The sequence below is a fragment of the Pipistrellus hanaki genome (genome assembly GCF_964339955.1).
Source record: "Pipistrellus hanaki genome assembly, chromosome: 15".
In the NCBI taxonomy this organism is placed as follows: Eukaryota; Metazoa; Chordata; class Mammalia; order Chiroptera; family Vespertilionidae; genus Pipistrellus; species Pipistrellus hanaki.
This window is the reverse complement of record NC_140517.1, coordinates 26,730,822-26,756,872: the sequence shown is the minus strand read 5'-3', so window position 1 is coordinate 26,756,872 and position 26,051 is coordinate 26,730,822. Positions and strand designations below refer to the sequence as shown.

Sequence of the window (26,051 nt, the reverse complement as noted above, 5' to 3'; positions counted from 1 at the left end):
CCACGGGGGGAGGATGGCCGAGCCCGGAGACAGGCCGGCTCTGCGACTCCGAAAACAGGAGGAAATATGGGGAATCCTTAAACGGAACCAGATGGACTTTGGGAGATAAAGGGAGATTTCTGGAAGGTTCCTGTGAGTTCCTAGGGCCTGGGGTAATGGCCAATGAGAACCAGTTGGGAAATGTCTGCACAGACTTCCTGAGGTTGAAAAGACTTGTGGCTAGAAACCAGAGTGGGGAAAATAAAACACTGCACGGGGCGGGGACGAGGGAGCGTGGCAGATACACTGGGACAGCGGAGGTCGCCTTAAAAGGAAGGAAGCATCAGGGCGACAAAGGAGGGGCTCTGTGAGCCCCAAATGCCTGCGCCCCACTCGGTGACGACCTGCACGCCAGGCCGGGGTGTGCTGAGGAGAGCTGCACTCCTCCTCCTGCTTCGAGGGGATGCAAACCTCTTCCAACAATTCACTAGCCACCCTCTCCTAAGGGTTCCCCTTGCCACGCTGGCCCGGTGTGCACAGGTGCAGATGTACTGGGGATTGGGTAGGGGGGTAGCAGGGGGGGGTGGCCCCGTGGCTGGTGGGCCATGTAGGGCTGGGCTTGGCTTCCCCTGGCAGAGCGGGTGTAGCACATAGGCCTCCTCTCACACCTGGGGCTGCGAGTAGCAGTGGTGTGGAGCTGCAGCTGCACAGATGATGGAGGCAGCCTTCCCAGTGGTGCAGCCTGTTCAGTACAACCCTCTGTGTGCTTGTGGTCTGCAGAGACCCACCCAGGGGGCTTTCCTCGGCACGCTCCGGCCTGGCGTGCAGGTCGTCACCGAGTGGGACATTTGGGGCTCCTGCAGTGTCCAGAGCGGATGGCCTTTGGACAGTGGAGGCCGCATGTGGAGGCTCCCTTATTCCCAGAAGACCCCTGCCTGTTCCCTCAGTGGCTCAGGAGGAGGCAGAGGGTCAAGAAAACCGGCCAGCCAGCAGTCCTCTGCCTGCCTCACCCCCTCACCCCCCGGCCTGCCTCCTCCCAGGACCCCGGCAGGACCAGCCTCTCCTCTAGGCTTGGCACCCCACTCCTGGGCAAGAGGAAGAAAAGGTACCACTTCCTGGGGTCCTTGGAGCCGAGCTCCCAGGAGAAGGCCTTTACTCTCCCGGCTCCTGCACAGGCAGACACACATTGTGCGTTTCAGCTCGGAAGCTTGCGGCCGTGGAACCCATCCCGCCTGGGAAGGCTGCAGCCTTCTGTGGCCACAGGAAAGCCTGGCTGCCTCTTGGGCCTGCCTTCTTCTGTAAAGTCACTTGGTCACTCTCTGGTCACATGGTGATAAAAATAAGCCAGCAGGGGCAAGCGGGCTCAGCAAAGAACAAATGGAAGCTTCTGTTCCCACTAGTTGAGAGGTAAGCACCACTCTGCAGAATCTAGCCAGGTATCAGGCACACAGGAAGCCAAGAGAGTGGCCACTGATTGCTGGACCTGTGGTTGTGGGCATCTAACTGTCCCCAGTGATCTCCCTTCACCTTGCGCCTGTGGCCCATGGCCCCTGATGTGACCTCTTGGTGCCTCAGTTTTCCCTCTCTGACATGGGACAGCAGCACCCAACTCAAGGGGTTGTGAGGATTAAATGAGATGTTGTGTTTTAACTCACTAGTGAAAAAAGGGTCTCTAGGTCACCCTCAAATTACCCAAAGAATCTGGTTTTAGAGTCCCATTTCTGATTCAACACAATTCCTATTACAATCTCAGCTGTCTTTTTTGCCAAAATTGCCAAATTGATCCTAAAATTCATATGGAATTGCAAGGGACCCAGAATAACCAAAACAATCTTGAAAAAGAACAAAGTTGACATAAACGTCCTGATTCCAGAACTTACTAAAAAGCTGCAGTAATCAAGACTGTGTGGAATTAGAATAAGAATAGATACACAGATTAATGGGATAAAATAGAATGGAGAGGCCAGAAATAAATGCTCACATTTATAGTCAATTGGTTTTTGACAAGGGTGCCAAGACAACTCAAAAAGGGCCAACAACCTAAAAATAATGACTAAAACAATAAGACTCTTAGGAGAAAACAGGAATAAATGTTTGTGATCTGGAGATAGACAATGGTTTCTTAGCCATCACACCCAGAGCAAAAACAACAAAAGAAAAAATAAACGGGGCATTATCAAGATTAAAAATCTTATGCTGCAAATGACATTATCAAGAACGTGAAAAGGTACCCCAGAAAATGGGAGAAAATTTTTACAAATCATTTATCTGCTAAGGGACTTGGGTCTAAAATATATATTTAAAAAACACATGCTTGCAACTCAATAATAAGAAGGCAAAACGTCCAATTCAATACTGTGCAAAGGATCCGAATAGACTTTTCTCCAAAGAAGATATGCTAATGGCCAATAAGTACAATCAAAAGATGCTCAACATAATTAGTTTACAGGAAAATGTAACTCAAAACAACTGTGAGTGAGAACCACTTCACACCCCCTGGGATGGCTAAAAGTAAAACAACAAAAGTTGGTGAGAATGTGAAAAAACTGGAACCCTCATAATGCTGGTGGGTATGTAACATGATGTAGCCACTTTGGAAAACAGGCTGGCAGTTCCTCAAAATGTTGAACATAGAATCATCATACGACAGCAATTCCTAGGTATATACCCAAGAAAAACGAAGCCCTATGTACACTCAAAGACTTTACATGAATATTCACGGTGGTGTTATTCACAATAGCCAAGCAGTGGAAACTACCCCAGTATCTATCAATGGATGAACAGACAAACACTCTGTTGTGATATAATAAACAGTGTTATTCAGTTTAAATGCAGCACGAACACAGGCTACAGCATGGAAGAATCTTGCAAACATTATGCTAACTGGAAGAAGCCAGTCACAAAAAGCCACATAGTATACAGTTTTATTTATGCTAATTGTTGAAACTCACGGAAACAAAAAGTAGATAAGGGGTTGCCAGGGGCTGGAGTGGGGATAGAGGAGAGGAAGGGGGTGTGATGGCTGAAGGATATGAGTTTCTTTTGGGAGTGATGAAAATTCTTTTGGAATTAGTGGTGATGGTTTGCACAACTTCATAAATACACCAAATCCCCCGGGAGGAACTGTACATTTAAAAGGATGGCCTGGCTTGTGTTGCTCAGTAGCTGGGCATCAACCCCTGAACCAAGAGGTCATTGGTTCAATTCTGGCCATGTCACATGCCCAGGTCGTGGGCTCCACCCCCAATTAGGGACATGCAGAAGACAGCCAATCAATATTTCCCTCTCATCAATGTTTCTATCTCTCCATCCCTCTCCCTTCCTCTCTCTCTTAAAAAAAAATAAATAAAAACATATTTTTAAAAGGATGACTTTATGGTGTGTGAATTATCCTACAGAAAATAAAAGTGTAATATGCAAATTGATGGAACAGCAGAATGACATGTTGGCGGGGGAGGGAGGGGGCAGCCATCAATAGGATATGTCCTGAGGGCTCCCAAACTGTGAGAGGGAGCAGGCTGGGCTGAGGGACCCCAGTGCATGAATTTTCGTGCACTGGGCCTCTAGTATCTAAATAAAACTGTTTGAAAAAACTCACTTCTTTCTACTCTGTTGCACCAGGAGAGAGTGAAGTCAGGGACAGAATAAATATAGAATAAAGTCAGAGCACCTTAAAACCTGTTTTTGGAACAAAAGACAGCTCCCACCCAGGTTTTTTGGATGCTCATCAGATAAGCACACTCAGCCCTTAGTGGCCACGCATAGCGCAGTGTGGGCATGCGTCAGCGCCCGATGAAGTCAGTGACAGAGGACAGGGTGCTTCCTCGTGTCTTCCTTTAGCCCTCACAGGTCTGGTGGGAGCTTCTAACTCCGGTACCTCCAGGGCCTCCCACAGGGAAGTGAAAACAAGGTGTGTAATGTTCCCATTAATGTATGTGTGAGTGGCTGGGGGGTGGGAGGTGGGTGTGCACATGTGTGTGACTGTGCATGCACTCACATTTCCTGGATGTGCAGAAGCCCTTTAGCTTAACCTGCCCCACGCCAGGCAGGGCTGTCAGAACCCCCTGAGGTTTTCCGCCCCAATGACGTTCATGGCTCTGAGTTCACTCAGTGTGGGTGTCAGAGACCGACCCGCTCCTGGCGTGGTCCACACTGCCCTGGTATCCAGGAACCCCTAAAACCATTCAGAAGCTGGTTGGGGGCCTCCTAGAGGGAACGTGGGCATGACTTCAAGAGACCAGAATTCAGAACCTCGGCTGGGGGACCCACTCCAGCATCGGGGGCACGTCCACTGGCCTCCAGGGCGCGGGCAGCACCAGGGCCCCTCCCTTCATGGACGATGCAGCTTACCATTTCCTCCTTAGCCAGATGAGACAAAGCAAATTCCTCAAAGAATCAGCCCAAAGCCATAAACTGCTTTTGCAACATCCAGGAGCAGCTGCTCTTTGGGAGGAATAAAATGCTAATAAGATGGGAAAGAATGCGCTGGGCTGGTGCTTGCCTTTTATGCTCCTTGGCTTCCAGCTCCCTAGGCTGAGCACACCACGGAGACCCGAGTAGCTGGCCAATCGGATACACAAGTTCCTGTGCCAAGTCTCGAGAGCACCGGACACGCGGGCCCTGCGGGTCAGCAGGGTGAGTGGTGACTCAGCGGCTGAGTCCAGCACCCTTCCGCTGTTTTGGGAAGGCGAGCCCCGCCGGGTCCTCTGCCCTGTCTCTTCTCAGTTTCCCATTTTGGACAGTTCGGCTTGTGCAGCAGCCTGGGGTGTGGGTGGGGGGCTCCGTCACCCCTGTGCACCCGTGTGGGGCCGGGTCCATGCGCTGGGCTCTCAGGGCACCGACCACCGACCACCGCTAGATAAACCGGATAAAGATTCATGGTCTCACCCCCTCTCAGCCCCTCCCACACCCTCAGGCTCCTGAGAGAGTGCCAGGTAAGGCCCCCCCCACCCCCCTGCTCTCGAGGCCCACGGGGACCCTTCCCACTGCAAGCCTCCTGGGCTCACTCCAGCCCCAGGGCCAGCCCCGGGAAAGCTGCCCCTCTGGTTCCTCTGGAAAGCTGCCCCACAGGGCCGGGTGGGCAGCTCCCTCTGGAGGAGTGTCTCCGAGGGGAACAGGGGCAGCTCTCCCACATCATCGGCAACTTTTGAGAAGAACGGACGTCGCCGGGGCTGGCCCCGTGGTGGCCTGCACCCCCCCCCCTCCCCCCCGGAGAGGAGACGTCTTGTTCCAGTTCTCCAGAGGAGACTGGGGTTTGACCGGAGTCTAAGCTCTTAATGAAGAGGTGGTGGGTCTGCCTGCAGGAGGCTTGCAGTCTGGCAGGAGAAGGCATGGGAAAGAAAACTATGCAAGGCAAACTGGGGCTGCGATCCTCCCGGAGGACAGGAGGACGGCAGGACGGCCTGTGGAGGGCGGAGCTGAGCCCCAGGTCCTTTGAGGGTTTCCTCCCCTGTCTGTGCAGGTCCAAGGCTTTCTCCTGACACGCTTCAAACAGGCTCTGGAGGAGCAGTCAGCAGGAGGCTCTGTGCGGGGCAGGCAGAGCAGGGCTGCTGGAGGGGGGGTGGGGGGCATGGGGGGGGGGGGGAGCGCGGCTCTGGAAAGCTGGGTTCCGGGAAGCAGGCTGGGGTTTGGGGTCAGGAAGCCCGTGGGGTGCAGATGGCCCTGGCAAAGGTTAGAGGGCGTCTCCAAGCCCTCAGCACACCACTCAGTAGAATGTAGGCTACGGCGATCTTGAAGGTGGCAGGGGTCACTGAGGACGTGAATTTTAACACCATTTCATTCTAGTTTATTTAACTGTAAACAGCCACACGCAGGGTGCACCTCAGGACTGCTCTGAGGACGACAGTCTGTGAATACAGAATCCGCAGACACAACTTCACGCTTTATTTTGGGGCCCAGAGCTTACAGGGGGATTGATGTTTTGACTTGACAGATGAAGGCCAAGGAGTAAGGAAGCTCCCCTCTGCCTTGCAGGTTCTAATTGAAACCTCCTGGCTCTGTCCCCTGAAGGACAGACAACGTTGAGGCTGGTGTCCCGGGCCCAGGCAGGGACCAGGAGTGCCAGGGGCCAGAGGTGGCTGGCGCCGAGGGGTTCCAAGCCCTCCCCACACCCTTGGTCTTTCCGGCAGTTTCCTGGCGGCAGCCTCCCCTCCGTGGCCGCTCTGCAGCAGCCTGGGGCAGAGGTGCTGTGGTGCAGCCCCCACCAGTCCCCGCAGCGCAGAAGTGGGAGGTGGACATGAAAAACAGGGAGGCAGAGCCTGGGGTCTTTGGAAAGTGGGCAGATGGGGGGCCCGAGAAGCAGCAGCCAGGGGCTCAGAATCTGACAGAAGGTTGACCTGAGCCAGGGAGAAGATGCGTGTCTGCCTCCCATGTCCTAAGGTCCACTCCCTCTCACCCAGCAAGCATCTGGGAGGCCTCTGTAGGCACAGCCCTGACCAGTGTCTCCTCCATCAGAGGGTGGTGAGGCGCCTCCCGGGCCACAGGAGTGAGCACAGAGGCCGGGAGCATGGGAGGTGGCGGGACGCACTGTCCTCGGGTGGAAGGAAGCCGAGAAGCAGGGCTGGGAGTCAGGCAGGGTGGGCCGCGCTCACTCCGCCAAAGGAATCAACCCCTGAAATAGATTTTTGAGACACACGAAGCTCCGCATTTTAATGGATTTGCTCTTAAAAACAAAAAAGGAATGAAATTTATCTTCAGAGACTCTGTCTGCCAGACTCAGAGATGAATTTTTTTTTTTTTTTTTTACCATTAATATCGTCTGGGCTCCAATGTAATCGTTTCATAAGAGCTTGGGGCCCCGGGCCAGCAGCAAGGACAGTGGGTCAGGCAGCAGGTGGCCAGACCCTGGTCCCCGCCTTGTCTTACCTCCCCCTGATATTGGTTACGTCTGGGTCTGATAGATTTAGACCCAAGACGCAGGAACCCTCCTGAGCGGGGTCTCTGGGCGTGTGCTCTGCCTGGGAAGGCCAGCGCGTGAGCAGGCCCTGGCCCTGCTGAGACGAGGCCTTGGGCTTTTCTGGGCCTCTGTTTCCTTGTCTTCAAGGGACACAGTGAAGACCACGTCACATGTGTTGTTTGCAGACGAGGGCCTGGAAGTTGCTGATGAGCTAGGAAGCAGCAACAATTGCCAGAGATCGTCCTCCTGAACAACTCCCACCCTCCCACAGCCTGTGCGGCTGGGCCCGGTGGCGCCTGGAGGGGCGCGGAGGCACAGAGTGTAGGCGGATGGCAGCGGTACAGCCAGCCTTGCCCCGTGGGGACCGGAAGGGGTCCCACACTGGCTCACAACCATCACCCCACAGGTTCCTCCCGGTGGCTCCTGGGAATTCCCATTTACAAATGACCAGCTGCCCCACCGGCCTGGAGGCTCCCTAAAGGGGCTGCTCATGGAGTGCTCCCCCCCACCCCCAAAGTTCTGCTGTGTACAGAGGGAAGTTCTCATCCCAGAGTTATCCCCTGGAGGAGCGAGGCTGCCCCTCGGAGCGGCCATCCGGCCTCTCACGTCCGAGCACTCCTGATGGCTATGTTCTGACCGAGTCCTCCCAGGGGCCACTGGGGAGGCCCCAGGGATGGGAATTTTCTAGAAGCAGACCCTTGCAGATCGACCTGTTCATTATTTCAAGGGGCTTACGTCCACTCTGCAAGCGTTAGCCCGAGCTCCCTCTGTGCACAGCAGTGCCGCCGCTGGGAAGAGCCCCCGCTGCGGGGTGGCCGGCTCCTGGCTTGGATAAAATACCCAGGGCGCCACCGAGTGCAGAGCCAGCAAGTGCTCTCAAAACTGCCCAGGGGACCGTGCCCTGTGCTCTGCAAGGGCGCTGGCGTGTCTCTACCAGCCTCCGCTGAAGGTGCTGAGACCACCGGTCAGGTGACTGGCTCCTGGGGGTGGAGCCCGGCTCTGAACGTGGCTCTCCCTGTGACAGACCCAGAGTCCCTCCATGATCCCCTTTTCCATGTCTGCACAGCACGGGGAGGTGCTGCCAGGGGACCACGGGCTGCCGGAGGAGAATTGGCCTTGTTGAAATCAAAGTGTCTGCAGGCTAATGACAGAGAGCAGAGAAATTCTAGTGTCGTTTTCCTGGGTCAAACAACCAAGGTCAAGTGATGTCAGCCAGACCGCCTGGAGCTGGGCCTTCCTGGCTGGGCTGCCAGGCGTCCAGGACCCACCCAGTTCCTTCCTCCTCTGCAGAGGCCCTGCCCTGCTGTCTCCACCGCGACATCAGGCGGCACCGAGAGGCGTCTGGCGAGGGACTGTGCAAACACTGCCACTTAAAGTTATGGTCCTGCTCAGACGAGTCCCCATGACACTGCCACCCCCTCGGGCAGTGCTGGCCTACACAGAGGGGGAAGCTCCAGGCAGGGTGCTCAGTCCCTGGTGGACAAGTTGGCACAGCTGGCAGATGGGCATCTCCCTGACAAGAGTCCCCCCAGAGGGAAAGGCCTGGGGCCACCAGCCTGTTCCTCCATCTCGCTCAGTGGAAGCACCAGGAATGCTGGCAAGACCTCAAGCTTGGGCATAGCCCACCAAGTGCATCCAGAGGGATTGGTGCCCAGCTGGGTGGCTCCTGCAGGATCTAACCCACACTCACCACCCAGGAGCAGATCTGCCTGCTCTGCCTCTAGGACCCTCTGCTCAGACTGTTCTCTGGGTTCGTCCTGTGGCCCCAGAAAGCTGCAGCCACAGAGGAGCCCCCATTGGATCGTCCAAGATGTTGTCCTTCGCACATTCATGGCTTCTAGAGCTACGGGACTCGGTCCCTGTTCTCTCGCTCGCACTTCCGGAGCAATCTCTGCCAGCACCATGAACTGCCCCACCCTCTCGTCTATCTGGACACCCAGGCTTCACCTCCTCCCTGACACCCAGTCCCAGCTTGCAGGGTCCTTCCTGCTGCCACGCAAGCACCACCTGTCTATAACTCTGTGGGCTGGGGACTCCTGGAGGGTGGCCTGGGTTCTTTCCACTCCGCAGATAGCTGCTGTGTGCCTGCATCCCCCAGCCACTCATCTCGCTCTGGGGGAAGCTCATGGTCAAAGGTCAATGTCGGAAGAGCTGCCAAGATGCAGAAGAAGGCCTGCTCTCAAAGGGGTCCACGGGGCCAGGTGGGTGGGCCCTGCAAGGATATGGGGTCTGGCTTCAACGATGGAAGAAATTTCCAGAACGCCTGTCTACTTAAAGACAGAACATCCTCCAGCCTGCATAGTTGTGATTTCTATCTCAGTAGGAAATCCCATGCAGTCTGGAGAAGTTCTCAGGAGGGTGGGATAGAGGGGCCATCCAGGGGAGGGGAGAGGGGTACTGTGACCTTTGGGGGACTGCCTCTCTCGGGATGCAGGGCTGATACACAGAGTGTGTAAACCCCAAGTCATAACAGTCGTAAATGCTTTCACACCCTGTGCGCTTTATTACATTTTCCTACCATGAAACGTTAAAAACAACAGAGACATGCTCGGTTCTGCCTTCCATGGGCCGCCTTGACCCGGGGTTGCCGCCCATCAGCCCTGCTCCAAATAGAACTTCCCGCGTGGGCGACTCGGAGGGGACAGGCTCCTCGCAGAGCCCGGTGGCTGGACCGGGGGAAACTTGGCTCTGGTGCCAGGCCCGCCTGTCTCCCTGAAGGCGCCTCTGTGTGGCAGCGCCAGGAGGAGGGAGGAGCCCTGAGGAAGAGCCTCTGGCTGGGGTGCTCCTGCTCATCCACCGCAGGGCAGCTCCGCCTTCAGGGGAGGACAACCACCGGTCCAGAGCCCCTGCCCTGAAGTCCGGATGGAACTGGTGGTAGTGAGGGGCAGGAGTTCACGTGTTCGGAAGCCAGCTCTCCCAGCCCCCACCCTGTGGGCTATGGCCCTGGTGGGGAACGGTAAAGGAGATGGCAGAGCCCTGTTTGCAACTGTGAATCAAAGCACCTGGACCATTTATGAATCTGAAGACACAGAGGGACTTGATTTCCCGGTGGCAGGGACTTTGTCCTGGAGGTCCCCACCTCATCCCAATTGCCTCTTCCTCCCCCTCATTCCCCTCAACTCAGAGGCAAAGCTTCCTTCCTGCTCATGGCACATCCCTGGTCAGGGGGCGTCCCAGCTCCAAGGAGAGGTGTGAACAGGATGTCAGGCATGGGAGGCGGCAAGTCATCTCATCATCTGCTACTGCCTCCTCGCTGCTTGCCGTGCACCGTGAGAGACGTGGAGGGCCCTGGGCAGGCCTGTGGGCCCTGCCCCTCATGGAGGCAGACAGGGTGCCTCACAGTAAGTGTGATGACAGAAGGCGAAAGGAAAAGGAAGCAAGAAGCAGGGCAAAGGTGGTGTGGATAGAGCAGGCCTGTCACCCAGGTGGGATCACCCTCACATGGCACTGAAACACGTCTTGATGGAACCTGGAAACACACCTTTAGCGTCTGCGCTGTTAACATGATCAGGTGACCTGTCCACCTGCTGCCAGCTGCTGTCCCAAGCCATGCCGGGCCGCAGACTGGCCTCCATACTTCAGGAGCAGACTGCATGCAGGCTGTAAGACTCGTGCCAAGTGCAATCCCCGAAGGAGGAGACGGGACCTGGGGCTGTGGTGGCGGGAGGGGAGTAGATGTGTGTTGGCTACATGTCTGCTCCATCTCTCTAACAGAAAAATGGTTTTTCTGAAGTTTGGGAGACATGCCTGTTGAACACATCACTTTTCCACAGCCATTGTTTTCAAGTCTGACCCAACCAGCACTAAACGACCCCACTGAGGAGCCACACCAAAGCCATCTTTCTGCCTGTGGGCAGACCGGCCCTTCCCTGCTTTCCGTCCCATCCCCATGCGGCCGGAGCCCTGGGCCCTTGGAGGACCGGGACACCCCTGCCAAGGCCGCTGGCCTGCCAGCTGGAGTCTGGGACCAGTTATTAGAAGCCCCGCCCCATGGCCTTGAGGCTATTGCAACACCTGGGGGTCTGCAAGGGCTGATCTGGAGAGGAAATTGCTGGAGGAATGACCTGAGAAGGAAGGGGAGGCCACAGGGTACCACCAGGCAGCTCACTTCCTGCCCCTCAAAGGCAGTGTCCTCTGCAGAGTGCAAGGGAGGTGAGGCTTACCACGCCGGGCACCCACAGTCAAATGCTGGCTGCAGGACTCACTCGTGTCAATGTGATGTGCACATCGAGGGCACAGGCACACAGGCAGCCATGTCCCACGTGTGCAGGAGCACAGATGGTCCTGTTGTCTCCACCAGACCCTCCGGGAGAAATGGCTTCTCTAGAGCTCAGCCCTCCCAGAGCCACAGAACACAGAGATGGACGAGACCGAACTGCTGGCATCGTCTGGTCCCTCCCTGGGCGCCCCTCATGTGTGCACTGGGTACCATGTCTGTGTGTACAGTCGTGCAGCTCACTTGCAGAGCAATGCTCTCAGACAGCAACTCTAGTCACGCACCTGGGCTTGCTCAGCCTGGGCGTCTCTCCGAGAGAGAAACGGAAGCTCCTGGATGGAGAAGCACCTGGAAGTCACTCCCGGGGTGCCCCCTAAGAAGGGAGGAGTTCAGTTCAGTGGGGGAACACACGATTCCGCACTCACATCAGGAATAGGCAGAGGGTATGGGTTCCCACAGAAAACATGGCATGCTGAATACAGGGTTGGCTTGATATCCACCAGGTTTTTTTTTTTATTTATTTATCAGATTCTGAACAATTGGCCACTTAGTAGCTGTTAATTCACTCACTCATTCATTCACTCTCCCATTCATTTACTCCTGCACTCATTCATTCATTTATTCATTTATTCAGCAGACATGTGTTGAAAACCCACAGCATAAAAAACAACAACCATGATGATTGCAAGGCTGTGGGAGAGCAGACGTGGAGAGCTTCTGTTGTGATTTAGTTTAGAGGTGGGAGGGGGATGGCTAGATAGGAACCAATAGCAACAGTTCTACTTAATGTACAACGCTCAGAGTTAAGGCTGTTTAGATTCTCAACCTTTATTAATGTAAAATTGAATATGACAGGATGGAGCCCTAGAATTCTTAGGAATCTCTTAGGAAGGAAATGTCTGCGCATTGCGAAAGCGATGCTGCTTGGGGCTCTTTGAACCAAATCCCACTCGCTCATTGCGTGACATTGAACACGGCCCTGAGGAGTCACATCCCCGAGGCTGCAGAGGAACTGCCTGTGGAGGAAGGGGCCTCACACACTGAGCTGGGAGCAGCCTGTTCAAAGAACTCCCAACGTCCGCCCCTTTTCTGCAAAAAATTTATCTTTATCTCTCCCCTTTGTGGGCCCTGTTTGAGAGGAAGTGAGAAGTATCCAAGAGACAACTTTGAGATCAATGGCACAGGAAATTTCGTCTTTCATCTGGAAATCCATCCGCTGGAGAGGAAACGCATCGCCGGGCTGATGCCGGGCAGCGGCTCAGAGCACAGATTGGTTCCTGCTGGTGTGAATAAGCCCGTGGTGACGGCTCCGCCTGCGGTAAGTGCCTCAGCTCTCTGGGATGGAGCTGCCCGGTAGACAGCCGCTGTGTGCGCCCCGCGGTGTGCCTCGCAACTGGGACCGGGAACAAGCAGCTGTCCCGACCAACGCCCAGACAGTCTGTCTCTCTTGTGTTGTGACAGAGCCCCAGGCTCCGGACACTTTGGAATGTCCAGTGCCCTGAGCTATGGCATTAGGTTTCTTGGCCACAGACGCTGTTTCCTGGTGAGGCAATGTCACAGGGAGTCACCCTCTCCATATGAGAAAGGCAACAAACACCTGACCCGGAAGGCTGCGTATTTGGTCCATGAATCCTAATGGAAGCCTGCTCGTTGGTGCACTTCTAACACCACTTATGAGGATCTGGAGGCACATGGGCCAAGAGAGAGCTCAGCACATACTCGTTCGCACACACCTCTCTTTGGCGTCCAACTGCCTGGAGTGAGATCCCCATTCCACCCTCATAAGCCACTTTGTTTCTCTCTGCCTCAGTTTCTTTATTTGCAAATCAATGACAATACACTCCCCTGTCCACCATGAAGTAGGGGTAGGTTTTTGTATTTGTCCTTTTAACAATATTTGTCCCCTCTTTACATTAAGTTTCCTTTGTTCATAGTTGTTATCAGGGTACCAGCATCTGGAAGTCAGGAGAACTGGGTTGGGTCTTTGGTGGGCAAGGAAGTCCTATGATCCTGTGGGTCTCTGTCTCTCCACCTACATGACAAAGGCTTACATGGGATGGTATCGGGGGTCCCTTCTCACTCCAAATTCTAGGCATCTTCTAGAATTTGTTTTTGATTCATTGTGAAGTCCTTCAACACATATAATAGGTGCTCAAGAAGTGTGCTGAATTAATGAATAACTATAATGCAGATCATAAACAGCATAAGGGACAGAAGAAAGAAGCAATCACCTAGGACTGAGGAAGTCGGGTAGGTTTCCTGAAAGAGGAGGCAGGTGGATTTAACTTTAAAGATTGGTAAAGGTTTGGGTGGGTGGAAGGGGAGGAGATAATATTCTAGGCAAGAGAAGCAGAATGAACAAACGCTAAATCCCAAAGAGGTCCTGCCACTGAGGAGCTTGAGTGACAGAGTAGAATAAACATATTTGTTTTTTGTTTATTTATTTATTTTTAAATAAATCTTTATTGTTCTCTGAACAATGGAGGGAAAAAAAGAAAAAAGAATAAACATATTTGAAGACATGCAAGTTCTCAGCAAACGTATGTCCCTGGAATCCTTGCTGGGAAGCTATAGGGGAATGCACTCCAGGAAAACAAGGGAGTAAACAAAAAAAGCCCAAGATGCGGATCTTGGAAGCAGAGGATTCCACACAAGAGCAGGGGAGGATATTTCCCAGGAAGATGGGAAGGAGATTCCAAGAATATCAGTCTGGCCCAGGCATGGGGACCTGCAGGCAGGCTGGGGCAGCAGAAGCCCCCCGGGATGAGGTGGCTGGGAGGGAGTTTGGGATGGAACTAGTGATGAGTGCACAGGAACGCAAACCAGACAACCATAGCCAACCAGCCATGCCAAGACACTTACAACGAAACGTGCCGTGAGAAAAGGAACTTGTGCACATGACCAAACTCGACCATGAATCATGGCTATGTGATCGCCATGAAGGCAACACGGAGCTAACCAGCGTGGGTGCAAGAGGTCTAGTGTGGAGGACGAGCACATGGTGTCTAAAACAGCGTCACGAGGTACCAGGATACAAATATCCTCTGTGCCAGAGGCAGGGCCCCAAGCAGCAGCTCCATGAATTGGGCCTGAATACTCAAGGACAGGAAGTGGTGCCGACGGATGGAGGGCCTAGGAGGGGCTTTGTTTCTCATACAGGCCTAATAGGACTATTTGACATTCTAAATGATGTGTATTTATAATACGATGAAACAGTAAAATAAAAAGTGAGATACAATTTGCCACCACTCAATTGATGAAGACAAGGAGGAACGGAGGCTGTGCGGGTGCCTGGAGCCAGGGCTGCCCTCTGGTGGGCATGGACAGTGGTGCAGCCCTTTTGGAAATGCCTGGCTCTGAGGGTGCCATTGCCCATGCCCCTCCTCCATGTGCAACATCCAGGTGCATGCTCGTACCTAGAGAGAACTCTGCACGCAAGGGAGCTCAGGATGCTCACACCAGCTTCACTGGTGATGACGAAACACTGGGAGCTCCCCTGTGTCATGGACAGGAAGCTGAGGTCAACAGTGCACCTCTTTGTCTCAGCCCCAGGTGAGAGGTGCCATCTCATCAGCACTAACATTGCATTCCCTCCCACATCTGCTCAAGACAAAGCCCTGGCAGAGGCCGCACCAGGAGAGAACAGAAGGTCAGGGAGGGAGAGGACAGCCATCTGCAGCCCAGATCAGTGGCCCCAGGTGCCCGGCTGTGAGAGGGTGGTATGAGGAACTGGTTTCTTCAGACAGACGGGATGGGCAGAGGAAGGGGAAGGGAGAGGAATGTGCCAGAGGCTTAGAACAAAGGGGCAGATGCAGAAAGCCCCGGCCACCACCTGGGACTGACTCTTCTGCTGATAGCAGATGTCAGCCACCAGCACTGCTGGCCCAGGCTCTGATCCTGCCTCAGGGGTGGTGGGCCACATCAACCTGTAAAGGGTTCTGTGGGGAAGGACAGGGCCCTCTCAGGGGAGGTGTCCCTTTCCCACCTTTCGGTACCTGCCCACCACCCCTTGGCTCTCCTTAGAAGGGGCCCCCACCCTGGGACTGTTGGTGGTCAATTTCTTTTCCTTTTTCTTTTTAAAAAAAAATATATTTTATTCATTTTTTTACAGAGAGGAAGGGAGAGATATAGAGAGCTAAAAACACCAATGAGAGAGAAACATCGACCAGCTGCCTCTTGCACACCCCCTTCTGGGGATGTGCCCGCAACCCAGGTACATGCCCTTGACCAGAATCGAACCTGGGACCTTTCAGTCCGCAGACCAATGCTCTACCACTGAGCCAAACTGGTTTCGGCTGTTGGTGGTCAATTTCATGCTTGTCCTTGCTGAAGCCTGTTGTTAGGGTGAGTCTGGACCTGTGTTTGCTTGTGGAGCTGCAAGACCCCTGGAGCAACATCATCAAAGCATCAAGGAACCTGGCAAAGCTGGGTGCACTTGGGGCCGCCTTGCCTTGCTGTCCACAGCTAATCTGAGGTCATGGCTCACTCGCAAGCGATCAGCAAAGGCACTTGCCTGAGAACCCATATCAACTCCATGAATCCCTGTGGATCACAAGTACAGAATAGCTAAAGATAATATCACAGGTACCCATACCCTCCGCCCACCCCACCCAGATTGTTTTTTGCCAGCATTGTATTAGGGAAACTCTCAAACACGGAAAAGCTGAAAGAACAGAGCAGCAAACACCTACAGATTTGTCACCTTGGTTCACAATTAGTCACATTTTGCTGTGCATCTTATTACAAATGTGCCTGCCTCTCTCCCCCGCCCCCCACCCTCCCTACATCTGCCCGTCTTATTTTTTGAGGAATTTTAAAAGGCAAAGCAGACATCCATGCACACCATCTCTGAACACTACAGCATGAATTGCATTAACTAGAGTGCAACATTTGCTTTTTTTTAAATTTATACGATGAAATGCTCACATCCTACTTATACCATCCAGTGGGTTTTGACAGAGTCATCTCCCAGTGTGACCCAAACCCTGTCAAGATATATGTGGCTTCCATTACTCCAGAAAGTCCCCTCACGCCTCCTTCCCGTCAATCTCCTGGCCCCTCATACAGCCAACCTCTTACCACCCAGCGTTTGCTCCAATAAACGTCAAAGGCTACAATAAACAATGTGAGCAGCAATGTCTTCAGCCACCAGAAATGAGAAAATGGATGGCGGATCTCGTGACATAATGTGTTGGCCACATTCCTGAAGGACTTGTACGGGCCCTGCTGTCCCTTTTACGCTCCATGTCCATCTGCAGTGGATTCTGCGTGCCTGTTCGCGGGGCTTCGGGGCTGCTGGGAAGCGTGCGCTCCTGGGACACCCGCCCAGAGAGAGATGCAAACTTATCAGAAACCACTCAGAGGAAGCCACTCTCCAGAGGCCGACTTTATAGCTGTAGCATCCCCCCCGCCCCCCGCCTCCCCAATCTCATTAGGAGACGCCAGATGTAGCTGGTTCTTGTAACAGGGTTACTGTTGTGGGCAGGACAGCCTTACAAGTTTACGATCAGGTTCTTTCTCAGGGTGCTCTGTCACAGCCCGCAGATAAGGGTCGGGGCTGGAGAGCTGACATCTGGACAAGAAGGGCTCGCACTCTGCTCAGACCTGGCCGCCTTCCGCACCTCGTGCGCACGCGCCGCTGCACACATTGCCTCCAGATGTCCACAGCATCGTCAGCAGGGTGGACATCAGAAGATCACTTTCTTCCCAAGGACAATGGGAAGGTGGGGCCGAGGGTACAGCAGGCCACATGGGCATGCTCCGCAGGCCGCTCTCCTCCCCGTGGCTCCCAGGGGCTTCTCTGCCAGGCCCAGAGGCAGCCCGGGGAGTTCCTCAATGCAGCACCATGTGGCTGCCACCCAGTGCCCACGTCTGGCTTTAGACGTGACCCCACTTTTCAGCCCGGAGCACAGGGTGAAGGTAGCTAGCATTATTTCTAACCACCATCAACACACACACCGCTCACCCAGTGCTGCCTTCCGCCCCCCTGTGGACACAGCCAGCACGGCCCCCTGAGCCACTGCCTCGAAGGCTTGGACGTGGCTGAAGACAATTTTCCTGTCTTTGGTCCATTCTAAGAGCCACTCGAATGCCTGGGTCACATCTCTTGTCCACGACCACCCCAAATGGTGCACAAGTGTCAGCTTAGTACTAACCATGCACCGACATTGACAAAAAATGAACCCCCCTGAACCTCTATCAGCTCAAAGCTAACGGTGCACTACCACCAGTTCAGTGCTAGCCATGCACCATCGTCAGGGCAGCACTAACACCCTCACACAGCCCAGTCCAGACTCGCGCAGCGTGGAGTCTGCGGGAACAGCAGGAACAAAATAAACAGGATGCGGCGTCAAATCAAACTCTTAAGTAGAAGAGAGAGCTGCCTCTTACCTTGACACCTGCTCTCAGGCTGCTGTTTCCACCCCAAAGGACGTGCCAGTCTGCCCGCTGGTTCGCCCTCTGCAGCTCTTCCCTCTCAGTCACTGCAGCCTCTGCGGAGGACAAACAGGCGATTAGACGGAGACATGAAGAAGCGGCACCAGGGCTTCCTCCTCTCAGGAAGCCACTGTAATCCAGGCCCCTGGGCTGCAGGGGAGGGCGGAGGCTGTGGGGCCACAGGGGGGGAGGCTGCCTGATGCTCTCCTCCCACCCTTCTCACGGTCCTTTTTATGGGGCCCACCCCAGACCCACGTGTCCACCCAGTGTGTCTCCGTTTTCTCCACACGCCCAATGGACGATCAGATGTGCTCATGGTCGTCGACAGGCACAGCCATCGAGGTTGGCATGCCCCTGTTTCCTTGGCACCTTCCTTCTGTTTCCCACCCCATATGCCCCTTTGCAGTCAATGGGCCCAATTCTAAAGTGCTTTTGTTGGTCATTGCATGGTGTCCCCGAGAGGAGGGTGTCACTCAGGCAGGGGTGACCCTCTGTCCCCTCACCATGGCATCTCTTGCTGCCCTGAGCAGGGCTAACTGAGGTTGCTGGAGGACCTTGTGGGGCAGTGGGTCTCTCCCACAGGCTCCAGGAGAGGACCCTCGTCCTGATAGGTCTGCATCGCTGCTCCCTCCAGCCCCTCTGGCCTCATCCTGCAGGATGCTGGGTCTCACCTTGGACCTCTCTGCCAGCAGCTCGTGGTCGGTGCCCTGCCCTCCCCTCTCTGTTCCTCTGCCTGGCCTCACGGTTGGTCCTCAGACTGTTAATGTGCTCATCCTCTCTCCGTCCCCTGGGCAGCGAAGATAGCCAGAAGCAGGTGCCGCCCAGGACTCTCTCGTTCCCACCCACAGGCCGCAGCCATTTGGGGAAGAGAAGAATCAAAGCTGCGACAAACATTTGTTTAGAAACTACCAAATCCACAGTCAACAGACCTACTACCTTTCCAGCCTCTGGGCTAACTTTCCGGGGAGCCCGGGCACTCGCCCTCTCTCTCAGTGCCTCAGTTGGTCTGTTTAGAACCCAAAGATAAAGACCGTGCCCTCCTTTCAGGATTGTCACAATGGGGGACTGACACTGTGAGGACTTGAGAAGCCCTTCGCGCCATCGGCCTAGGAGGTGTCTTCCCACCCCAGGTGTCGAAGCTGCGCTGGGAACGCCAATGGCTGCAGGGGTTACAAGCTCCCAGGGTATCCTCCGGGCGATGGCTCCCATTCTCTGCCCTCCGTGGCATCCAAGATCAGAACAAGCTCTCACTAATCTGAAGGGGTCCCCACAGAGATGTGCTCCTACCCTCCGCTGATATCTCACATTAAAAATGAGCTGGCGGCTCGGGCTTCCCGGCCACAGCTGTGTTCTCCGGAAGCTGGTTGGGTTTATCCTCTCCAGGTGCTTGCTGGCTACTTCCATCCTCTGGTTTATGTAGGATCGTTTAGACTGTCAGCAAAACATAAAAAATAGCTGCCTCCCGTGGCCAAACACACCACACGCTCCTATCTCATCCGCCGTCTAATGAATAGTTTCCAGGTCACGGTGGCCCCGTGGGAACATCTGGCCTCCATCTCTCCCGCACAGATGTCGACGTAGCGACAGACAGGCCTTCTGGAGAACGCCCCCCTTCCCACGCTCACTCTCCCTTTAGGGAGCATTTGTGTGTGTGTGTGTGTGTTTTTAAATTCTTTACATTGGAGAATGCAGGTGTGCATGTGTGCGTGAGTGTACATGCATTTGTAAAATGGCCTGGCCGTGTGCACCGGGCGGTGGGACCCCTGACTCTAGCCTTCTCCAGCACAGGTCTTCGGGCCACAGTGGGGCTCCGAGGAGGTTCTTGTGTTCCAGGGAAGACTGAAGGCAACCTGCCGAGTCCTCCATGCAGCTGTCGACTTTATCCCAGCACAGCCCTTCTGAATTATTAAATCTTTTCTCCAAGTAGAACAGACTCGGAAAAGTGAATACGTAGCCTCAGCTCCCTGCACTCCACTCAAGCACACTGGTGAGCAGAGCCCCATTGAGCCAGATGTGGCCCCTTTTCCTTGGACCTGTCCAGGAGGGGCCTGACTGACAGCTCAGGGGCCGGTCAGCGGGGCCACTTTTATTGGTGGATCACAGCGTGCGGCTTCTTTCATTCTATGCCTATGAGATTTCATTACATTTCACCCTATACCTATGAGATTCATCACATTTTTGTTTTTACTTGATAAAATATACATAGCATAAAATTTACCATCCTAACTATCTCTACGGTTAGAATTCATGACATCCAGTGCATTCAATTATTGTACAGCCGTCATCCCATCCATCTCATGGCTCTTTTCATCATGCAGAACTGAAACTGTCCCCATTGTTCAAAAACTCTCCCTCCTCTTCCCAGCCCCCGCAGCCACCATCCTACTTTCTGTCTCTATGAATCTGACTGTTATCGGTCCCTCATGTAAGTGGAACCATAAAACACTTATCTTTTTGTGACTGCCTTATCTCACTGAGCTTAATGTTCTTAAGGTTCATCTCCATGGTAGCCTGGGTCAGAATTTCCTTCCTTTTTAAGGCGGAGTAATATTTCATGAAAGGCATACACCATCTTTTGTTTATCCATCAATGGACACTTGAGTTGTTTTCACCTTATAGCTATTTTGAATAAGGCTGTTGTGAACGTGGGTATACACATATATGTTTGAGACTCGCTTCCACTTCCTTTAGATTTACATCCAAAAGTGGAATTGCTGTGTTATATGGTAATTCTATGTTTAGATTTTTGAGGAAATGTACCATTTTCCACAGTGGTTGTACCATTTTACATTCCCACTAACTGTACACAATGGTTCTAATGTCTCAATATCCTCAAAATAACCAATATTTGTTATTTTCTTTCTTTTTGATGGTAGCCATCCTAATGGGTATAAAGTAGCTTTTCATTGTGGTTTTGATTTGCATTTTGTGATGATTCATGATGTTTTCCTGGGTAAGAGCTGTCCATATTTTTGTGTGAATTCTATTGTGTGAACACAGTTTATCTGTCTAGTTCACTACTGATGAACATTCAGGTGATTTCCAGCTTGGGCTCCTAAGAAGGTTCCAGTTCATGTGTTTTGCAAACATAGGTGAGCATTCCCACCAGGAGGGCAGTCGCTAGGTTGTGGGCAGAGAAAGCCAAAGGGTTTCCCAGTGCACACCTTCCCGGAGCTTCGTGCTCTCTGGACACTCTTTGTTGCCCAGGGGTTTCACGTTAGACCCTCTGGTGAATGGACAGCCATATCTCATGGGTTTTAATTATGTTTCCTTGATGACTAATACAACTGAGCATGTTTTCCTATATTTACTGTTCATTTGGCCTTCTTCTTTGTGAAATACACTGAGTGGCCAGATTATTATGATCTCTGACCTGGCCACTCAGTGTGTGTGTGTGTGTGTGTGTGTGTGTGTGTGTGTGTGTATTAGAGACTCAGTGCACGAATTCTTGCATTGGTGGAGTGTAGCCAGCCTGGCCAGGGGGAGGGAACATGGGCAATTGGCTGGCCTGCCTGCTGGTCGAACTCTGGGTCGAGGGGACAATTTGCATATTAGCCTTTTATTATATTGGATATACACTGAGTGGCTAGATTTTCATGTGTTCAGAGATCGTAATAATCTGACTACTCAGTGTATATATTCAAGACTTTTGACCATTTTTATGTTGGGGTCTTTGTCTTTTTGCTATTGGTTTATAGATGTTTCTAAAAACACATTCTGCATAAAGGTCTTCTGTTGGATGAATTCGTATTGAGAAAATGGTATTAAGGCCAGAGCTATGACTATCTTTCTCCAAAGATCATTTTTCACTAATACAGCATCATGCAGATTGCAGGAAATGGCTTCCACTAGCAAATCCATCCATCCATCCACTCATTCATTCATTCATGCACAACCAAGAGCAGTTGCCACATCTCCAGCCTGACACAGCCCCCATCCCACCCCACTGCTTGTGTCTCAGACACAGCTAAGTTGAAGCAGCAGCAGTCTCCATGGCAGGAGCCTTCCTTTCTACACACGGTACCAGCTCCCTCCCAGGGCAGAGGAGGCCCTCACAGGTGGCCCGCCATGAGCTTACACCCCTCACCTGGAGCTGGACACTCAGGCTCACAGCCTGCCTGTGCTGGTCCTGGCTGGCTCTCCTTCCAGTCAACCCACTTTCCTCAGCCCTGAGCTGTCTGAGCCCCTTCCCTGCCCCTCCCTGGCAACAATGAGCCACATCTGCCTCTATGCTCCCAGGTGCCTGCCAAGCCTGTGCCAGGAGCTTTTCCATGGAATCCATTATTAATGACGACAAAGATGGTAGTGGCTGATGTGGCTGAGTTCTGCTGGGAGCCAAGTCTGGTCCAGAACATTCCATGCAGCATTTGCTGATTCCTCCTAACACCCTGGAAAGCAAGTTCTACTGAGATCTCTGTCTGAGGTTCAGAGAGGCAAAGCAATGTGCCCAAGCCACGAGGCGAGCGAGCGATGGGCTGGCTCCGCAATTCTCCAGTGCATGCCCGCCCTGCACGGGGGACAGGGCCTCACGTTCCTGAGCCAAAACCAGAATAGATGAGTGAAAGGACGAGGGAGAGTTCAAGAACCCTGCACCGTATCAAGGCCAGAAGGGCTCAGCAGTTGACCACTAATGGAGGGCCCTCCAACCTGACCCAGACCGCCCAGTAACACAGACTCTCCTTCCTCCACAGGAACAGTAAGTGGAGAAGGGAAAAGCCAAGAGAAAATAAGCAGAGAAAAATAGCCCCGGAAACTCCCCCCGGGCGAGAGTGACTGTGTTGGAAATCTGGAATTTGGGTGCAGATGCCCACACACCAGGTCGGGATCTGTGTTCTCTCTCACTTGCTACAGGCAGATGAGACCAGGGTCCGTCGGAGCTGCTCAGGAGCGTGCACCGTGGAGGCCCAGGTCCTGAGAAACAGGCCTGCTGCCCTGGGCGGTTCCTGCTTTCCGCTCACTCTGCAGGCACGGCGGGTCCGGGGTTGTGAGCCTTCGCAGAGCTCACACTCTGTGTCTCAAATACAGAGTCCTCTCTCCTCGGGAAGGGGTGAGGGGAGCCCCAGCCTCGGGCTGGGAAGCTCTTTCCCTCAGGGCCTAGGCCCATGGTCAGCAAACTGAGGCTCGAGAGCCACATGCAGCTCTTTGGCCGCGTGAGTGTGGCTCTTCCACAAAATACCACGGCCTGGGAGAGCCTATTTTGAAGAAGTGGCATTAGAAGAAGTTCAAGTTTAAAAAATGTGGCTCTCCAAAGAAATTTTAATCGTTGTACTGTTGATATTTGGCTCTGTGGACTGATGAGTTTGCCGACCACTGGCATAGGTCTTCCCAGCTAGAGCACTGCAGCTCAGGCATGGGAAGTCTCAGAAACAGGTCGTGGGTCCCTTTGGACCCATGGGGTGAGGTGAGTGTTGAGTGCAACATGCAATGGGAGAACCCCCCTCATCCACCTTAGGGTTCTTAGCACTTTTCCAGGGAAAAACAGCTGTGGTGCACCCCAGGCAGGAGCACAGAGAGCTGGGTTCACACTGAGTGAGTCTGACCTGAGGGTGGAGGAGGGGACATACCTGAGCACTCTTGCCTCCTGCCTCCTGCCTCCCCCACTGCACTGGGCAGCTCTCCACTCGCACCAGTCTCCCCGGGCTTTCCGATGTGGATAAAATGCCACCCCTGGGCGTGGAGTCTGCTCCTGAGGGCCCTGGTGGATGGGCAGGGGGTTCGTTCCTAGGGGACCCACCCAGCCAGTAGGAATGAGAGCGAAGTGCTGAGCAGATGCCTGTCCTCCGTTCTCTCCTGCAGGTGCTCCAAGGGGCAGTCCTTCCCTCGTAGGGGACGCCACCCATCAAGCTACCAAACCAGCGGGGTCCCAGTCTTGCTTAAAGGCTCCTGGTGCAGGGCTTGCCGCCAGGAGATGCCCCTACAGCCTCGTGGCATCCCCACCTTGCACGCAGTGGGAGCTGCCACTCTGCCTTGGCCCTGTGTCTGTGGCAGCCAGAGGCCCGGCTCTCACCACAGAGGTCCCTGGGACCAGGGTGGATGGCTGCAGGGGAAGGGAGTGACAGGCAGAAACTAGAGGAAGATGCAGGCCTGGAGACGGTGAGGGGTCAGTGACTACAGTGGGCACATGTTTCCTATTAATGGAGACCTTCATCCTCTCATTTTCTTTGTGCTGAGTAACAAGTCAAATGAATAGAGCGAGGATCAAGGAGACACAGGATTGGAAAAGCAGAGAGAGCTCCTGGAGCTCCACTGTCTCAGGTACTAACTCCAGCTGAGCTCTGGCCCCTGACTGCACTGCCTGAGAGGCAAAGGTCTCCCCACATCGCTTTAGGCGGACGGGCGGATTGCTCGGGCTCAGAGGCGGGCTCTGCAGGGGCCTGGTTCCTGGGAATCCAAGGGGACCCGGAGCCACTGGAGCCTGGGGACACTTGCCAAACCTTACTAGGCTGGGAGGATCCCTCATACCCTTGGGGGATGGCTGTTTGGGAGCATAATAAACATACGGAGCCATACCGATCAGCCCACAAAGCAGCAGCCTTCCAAAGGGTCCAGATAGAAGACGGAAGTTAAAAAGTCTGCAAGGCCAGACAGGCCGTAGTCGAGGCCAAGCAGGCATTTTTGGGAAGACAACATCAAGAAAAGCAAAAGAAGCCAAAGCAAAAGCAACAACAACTACAGCACGAATCTGGGAGGCAGCTTGCCAAGGTCAGAGACCCCAGACAGAGGCCTTGAAGTTCAAAGCCTTGAAGCTGGAAAATTCAGACAAGTTAGATTTGGAGGGAGGCACTGGGTCAGGCAGCAGGTGGCGGGGGCCGCCTTTCCCGGAGCCGTCACACTCCCTTCAAGGGCCCCATCTCCTTAGGAGTCCCCGTGGCCCCTGTTTCTGCTTGGGCTGTGCCAGTCCACCCCCCTGTGTCCAGGCCCATGTCTCTTCAGGACCCCAGCAGGACCCCAGGGCTTCCTCCCCAAAGACAGAGCTACCCACTGCCCCCTTCTGTTTGGGGCAATGAAATTGGAACCCATGGCACCGAGGGACAGGGCCACCAGAGAGCATGTCAGACCTGGACCAGTGAGGCAATTCCGGATTTGGGTGCCATTTATGTTCTCCCCTCCTCTCTCACCCCGTAGCCGAGCTGGCCTGAAGCCCAGGGGTCAGTTTGGTTAAAAAAAAAAAAATACAACAATTATTTGCTGCTGCCACTTCCTCCACTGGCTTTCCCAAATCAGACGGGAGGGTCCCCAGGCTCCACGATGCTGGTGTGGCTGCCACGCAAGTGCGAGTGAGGGCGAGTGTGGTGGGGATGAGGTCCCAGCATCGGGCAGGTGGCCTCACAGGCAGGGGAAATGTGGGTGCAGTGGGAGCCAGGGCGGGGTGTGGGCAGCACCAGCTCCCGGACCTTGCTTGGCTCCCCCTGGACTTCTCTGAAGTCCCACTGCCAGGTTAGTGAGCTGGTGTGAGGGTGCACGCCACACCCCTCCCGGCACCCGGAGTCTCTGAGAAAGCATGTCTGTCATGCTGCCACCGCCTGGCAGATGCCTCCCCGGCTACAGCCTCAGGGGCTGTGCTTAAGCCAAGAGCGTGATGCGCCTGCTTCCTGTGGTTCTGCCCGGTACCTCCCTGCTTCTCCACCGAGTCACGCTCAGGCATCTGCTGTCTGGCACCGCGGCGTCTTGGTGGGGGTGGGTGGACGGGCAGACACGGCTGCGGCCACCATTTCCCTGGGATGGTACAAGGGCAGCAACGTTCGTGTTTTGGTGCCCTGGCCAGGTTTTATAAATGACACGCGATGTTTAAAAAAGCTTTTGGCTGGAGAGACCAGGCCAGCAAACCTGTGTGTTTTTTGCAAAGTGAGCCCCCTGCCCCACCCCTACACCCCGAGCATCAGCGGGATGAGTAAATGGCTACTGAACTGAAGAGAACAGATATTCCTCTAAAACATATAAGAGCTCCTAGAATCAAGAAAAACACCATGAGTGAATGAAAAAGCAGGTAAAGGATATGAGCAGATGGTTAAGGAAAATGGCTCCCAAACACGTAAAAGATGCTCACCCTCACTCCTAACCAATGAAATGCAAGTTGACGTGTACTAAGCTGCAGATCTACAGGGATAAAGACAATGCGATACTGGCAAAGGGATAGATAGACACAGAGATCAATGGGACAGAATAGAGATCAGAAATAGAGCCACACAGCAGTCAACTGATTTTGACAAAGATACAAAGCAATTTAAAATGGGTTATACACCTAAATGCACACTGCAAAGCAGAAACTTGTAGAAGAGAACAAGGGAGAAATTCCCTTTGAACTTAAAGTTGCCAATAAGTTTTTAGATACAAAACCAAAAGCATGATCCACGAAAGAGAAAAGCTGATGGATTCTATGAAAAATTTTTTAATTTGTTCCTTGAAAGACAGTGTTAAGAGAATGAAAAGACAGGTCACAGTCCAAGAGAAAGTATATGCAAACCATATTTCTTATCTAGAATATATATATATATATATATATATATATATATATATATATATATA

The 26,051-nt window shown here is 53.6% G+C and overlaps 1 protein-coding gene across 3 annotated transcripts in view; it reads right to left on the bottom strand.

Annotated features, from left to right (window-relative positions):
• The window catches only part of ZNF469 (zinc finger protein 469), a 289,966-nt gene that overhangs the window by 125,268 nt on the left and 138,647 nt on the right, over positions 1 to 26,051 (bottom strand). For all 3 annotated transcript variants that reach the window (XM_084905026.1, XM_084905027.1, XM_084905028.1), the window contains one exon: positions 17,481 to 17,581. The gene's annotated coding sequence lies outside the window, so the exon portion shown is untranslated. The remainder of the gene's footprint in view (positions 1 to 17,480; positions 17,582 to 26,051) is intronic.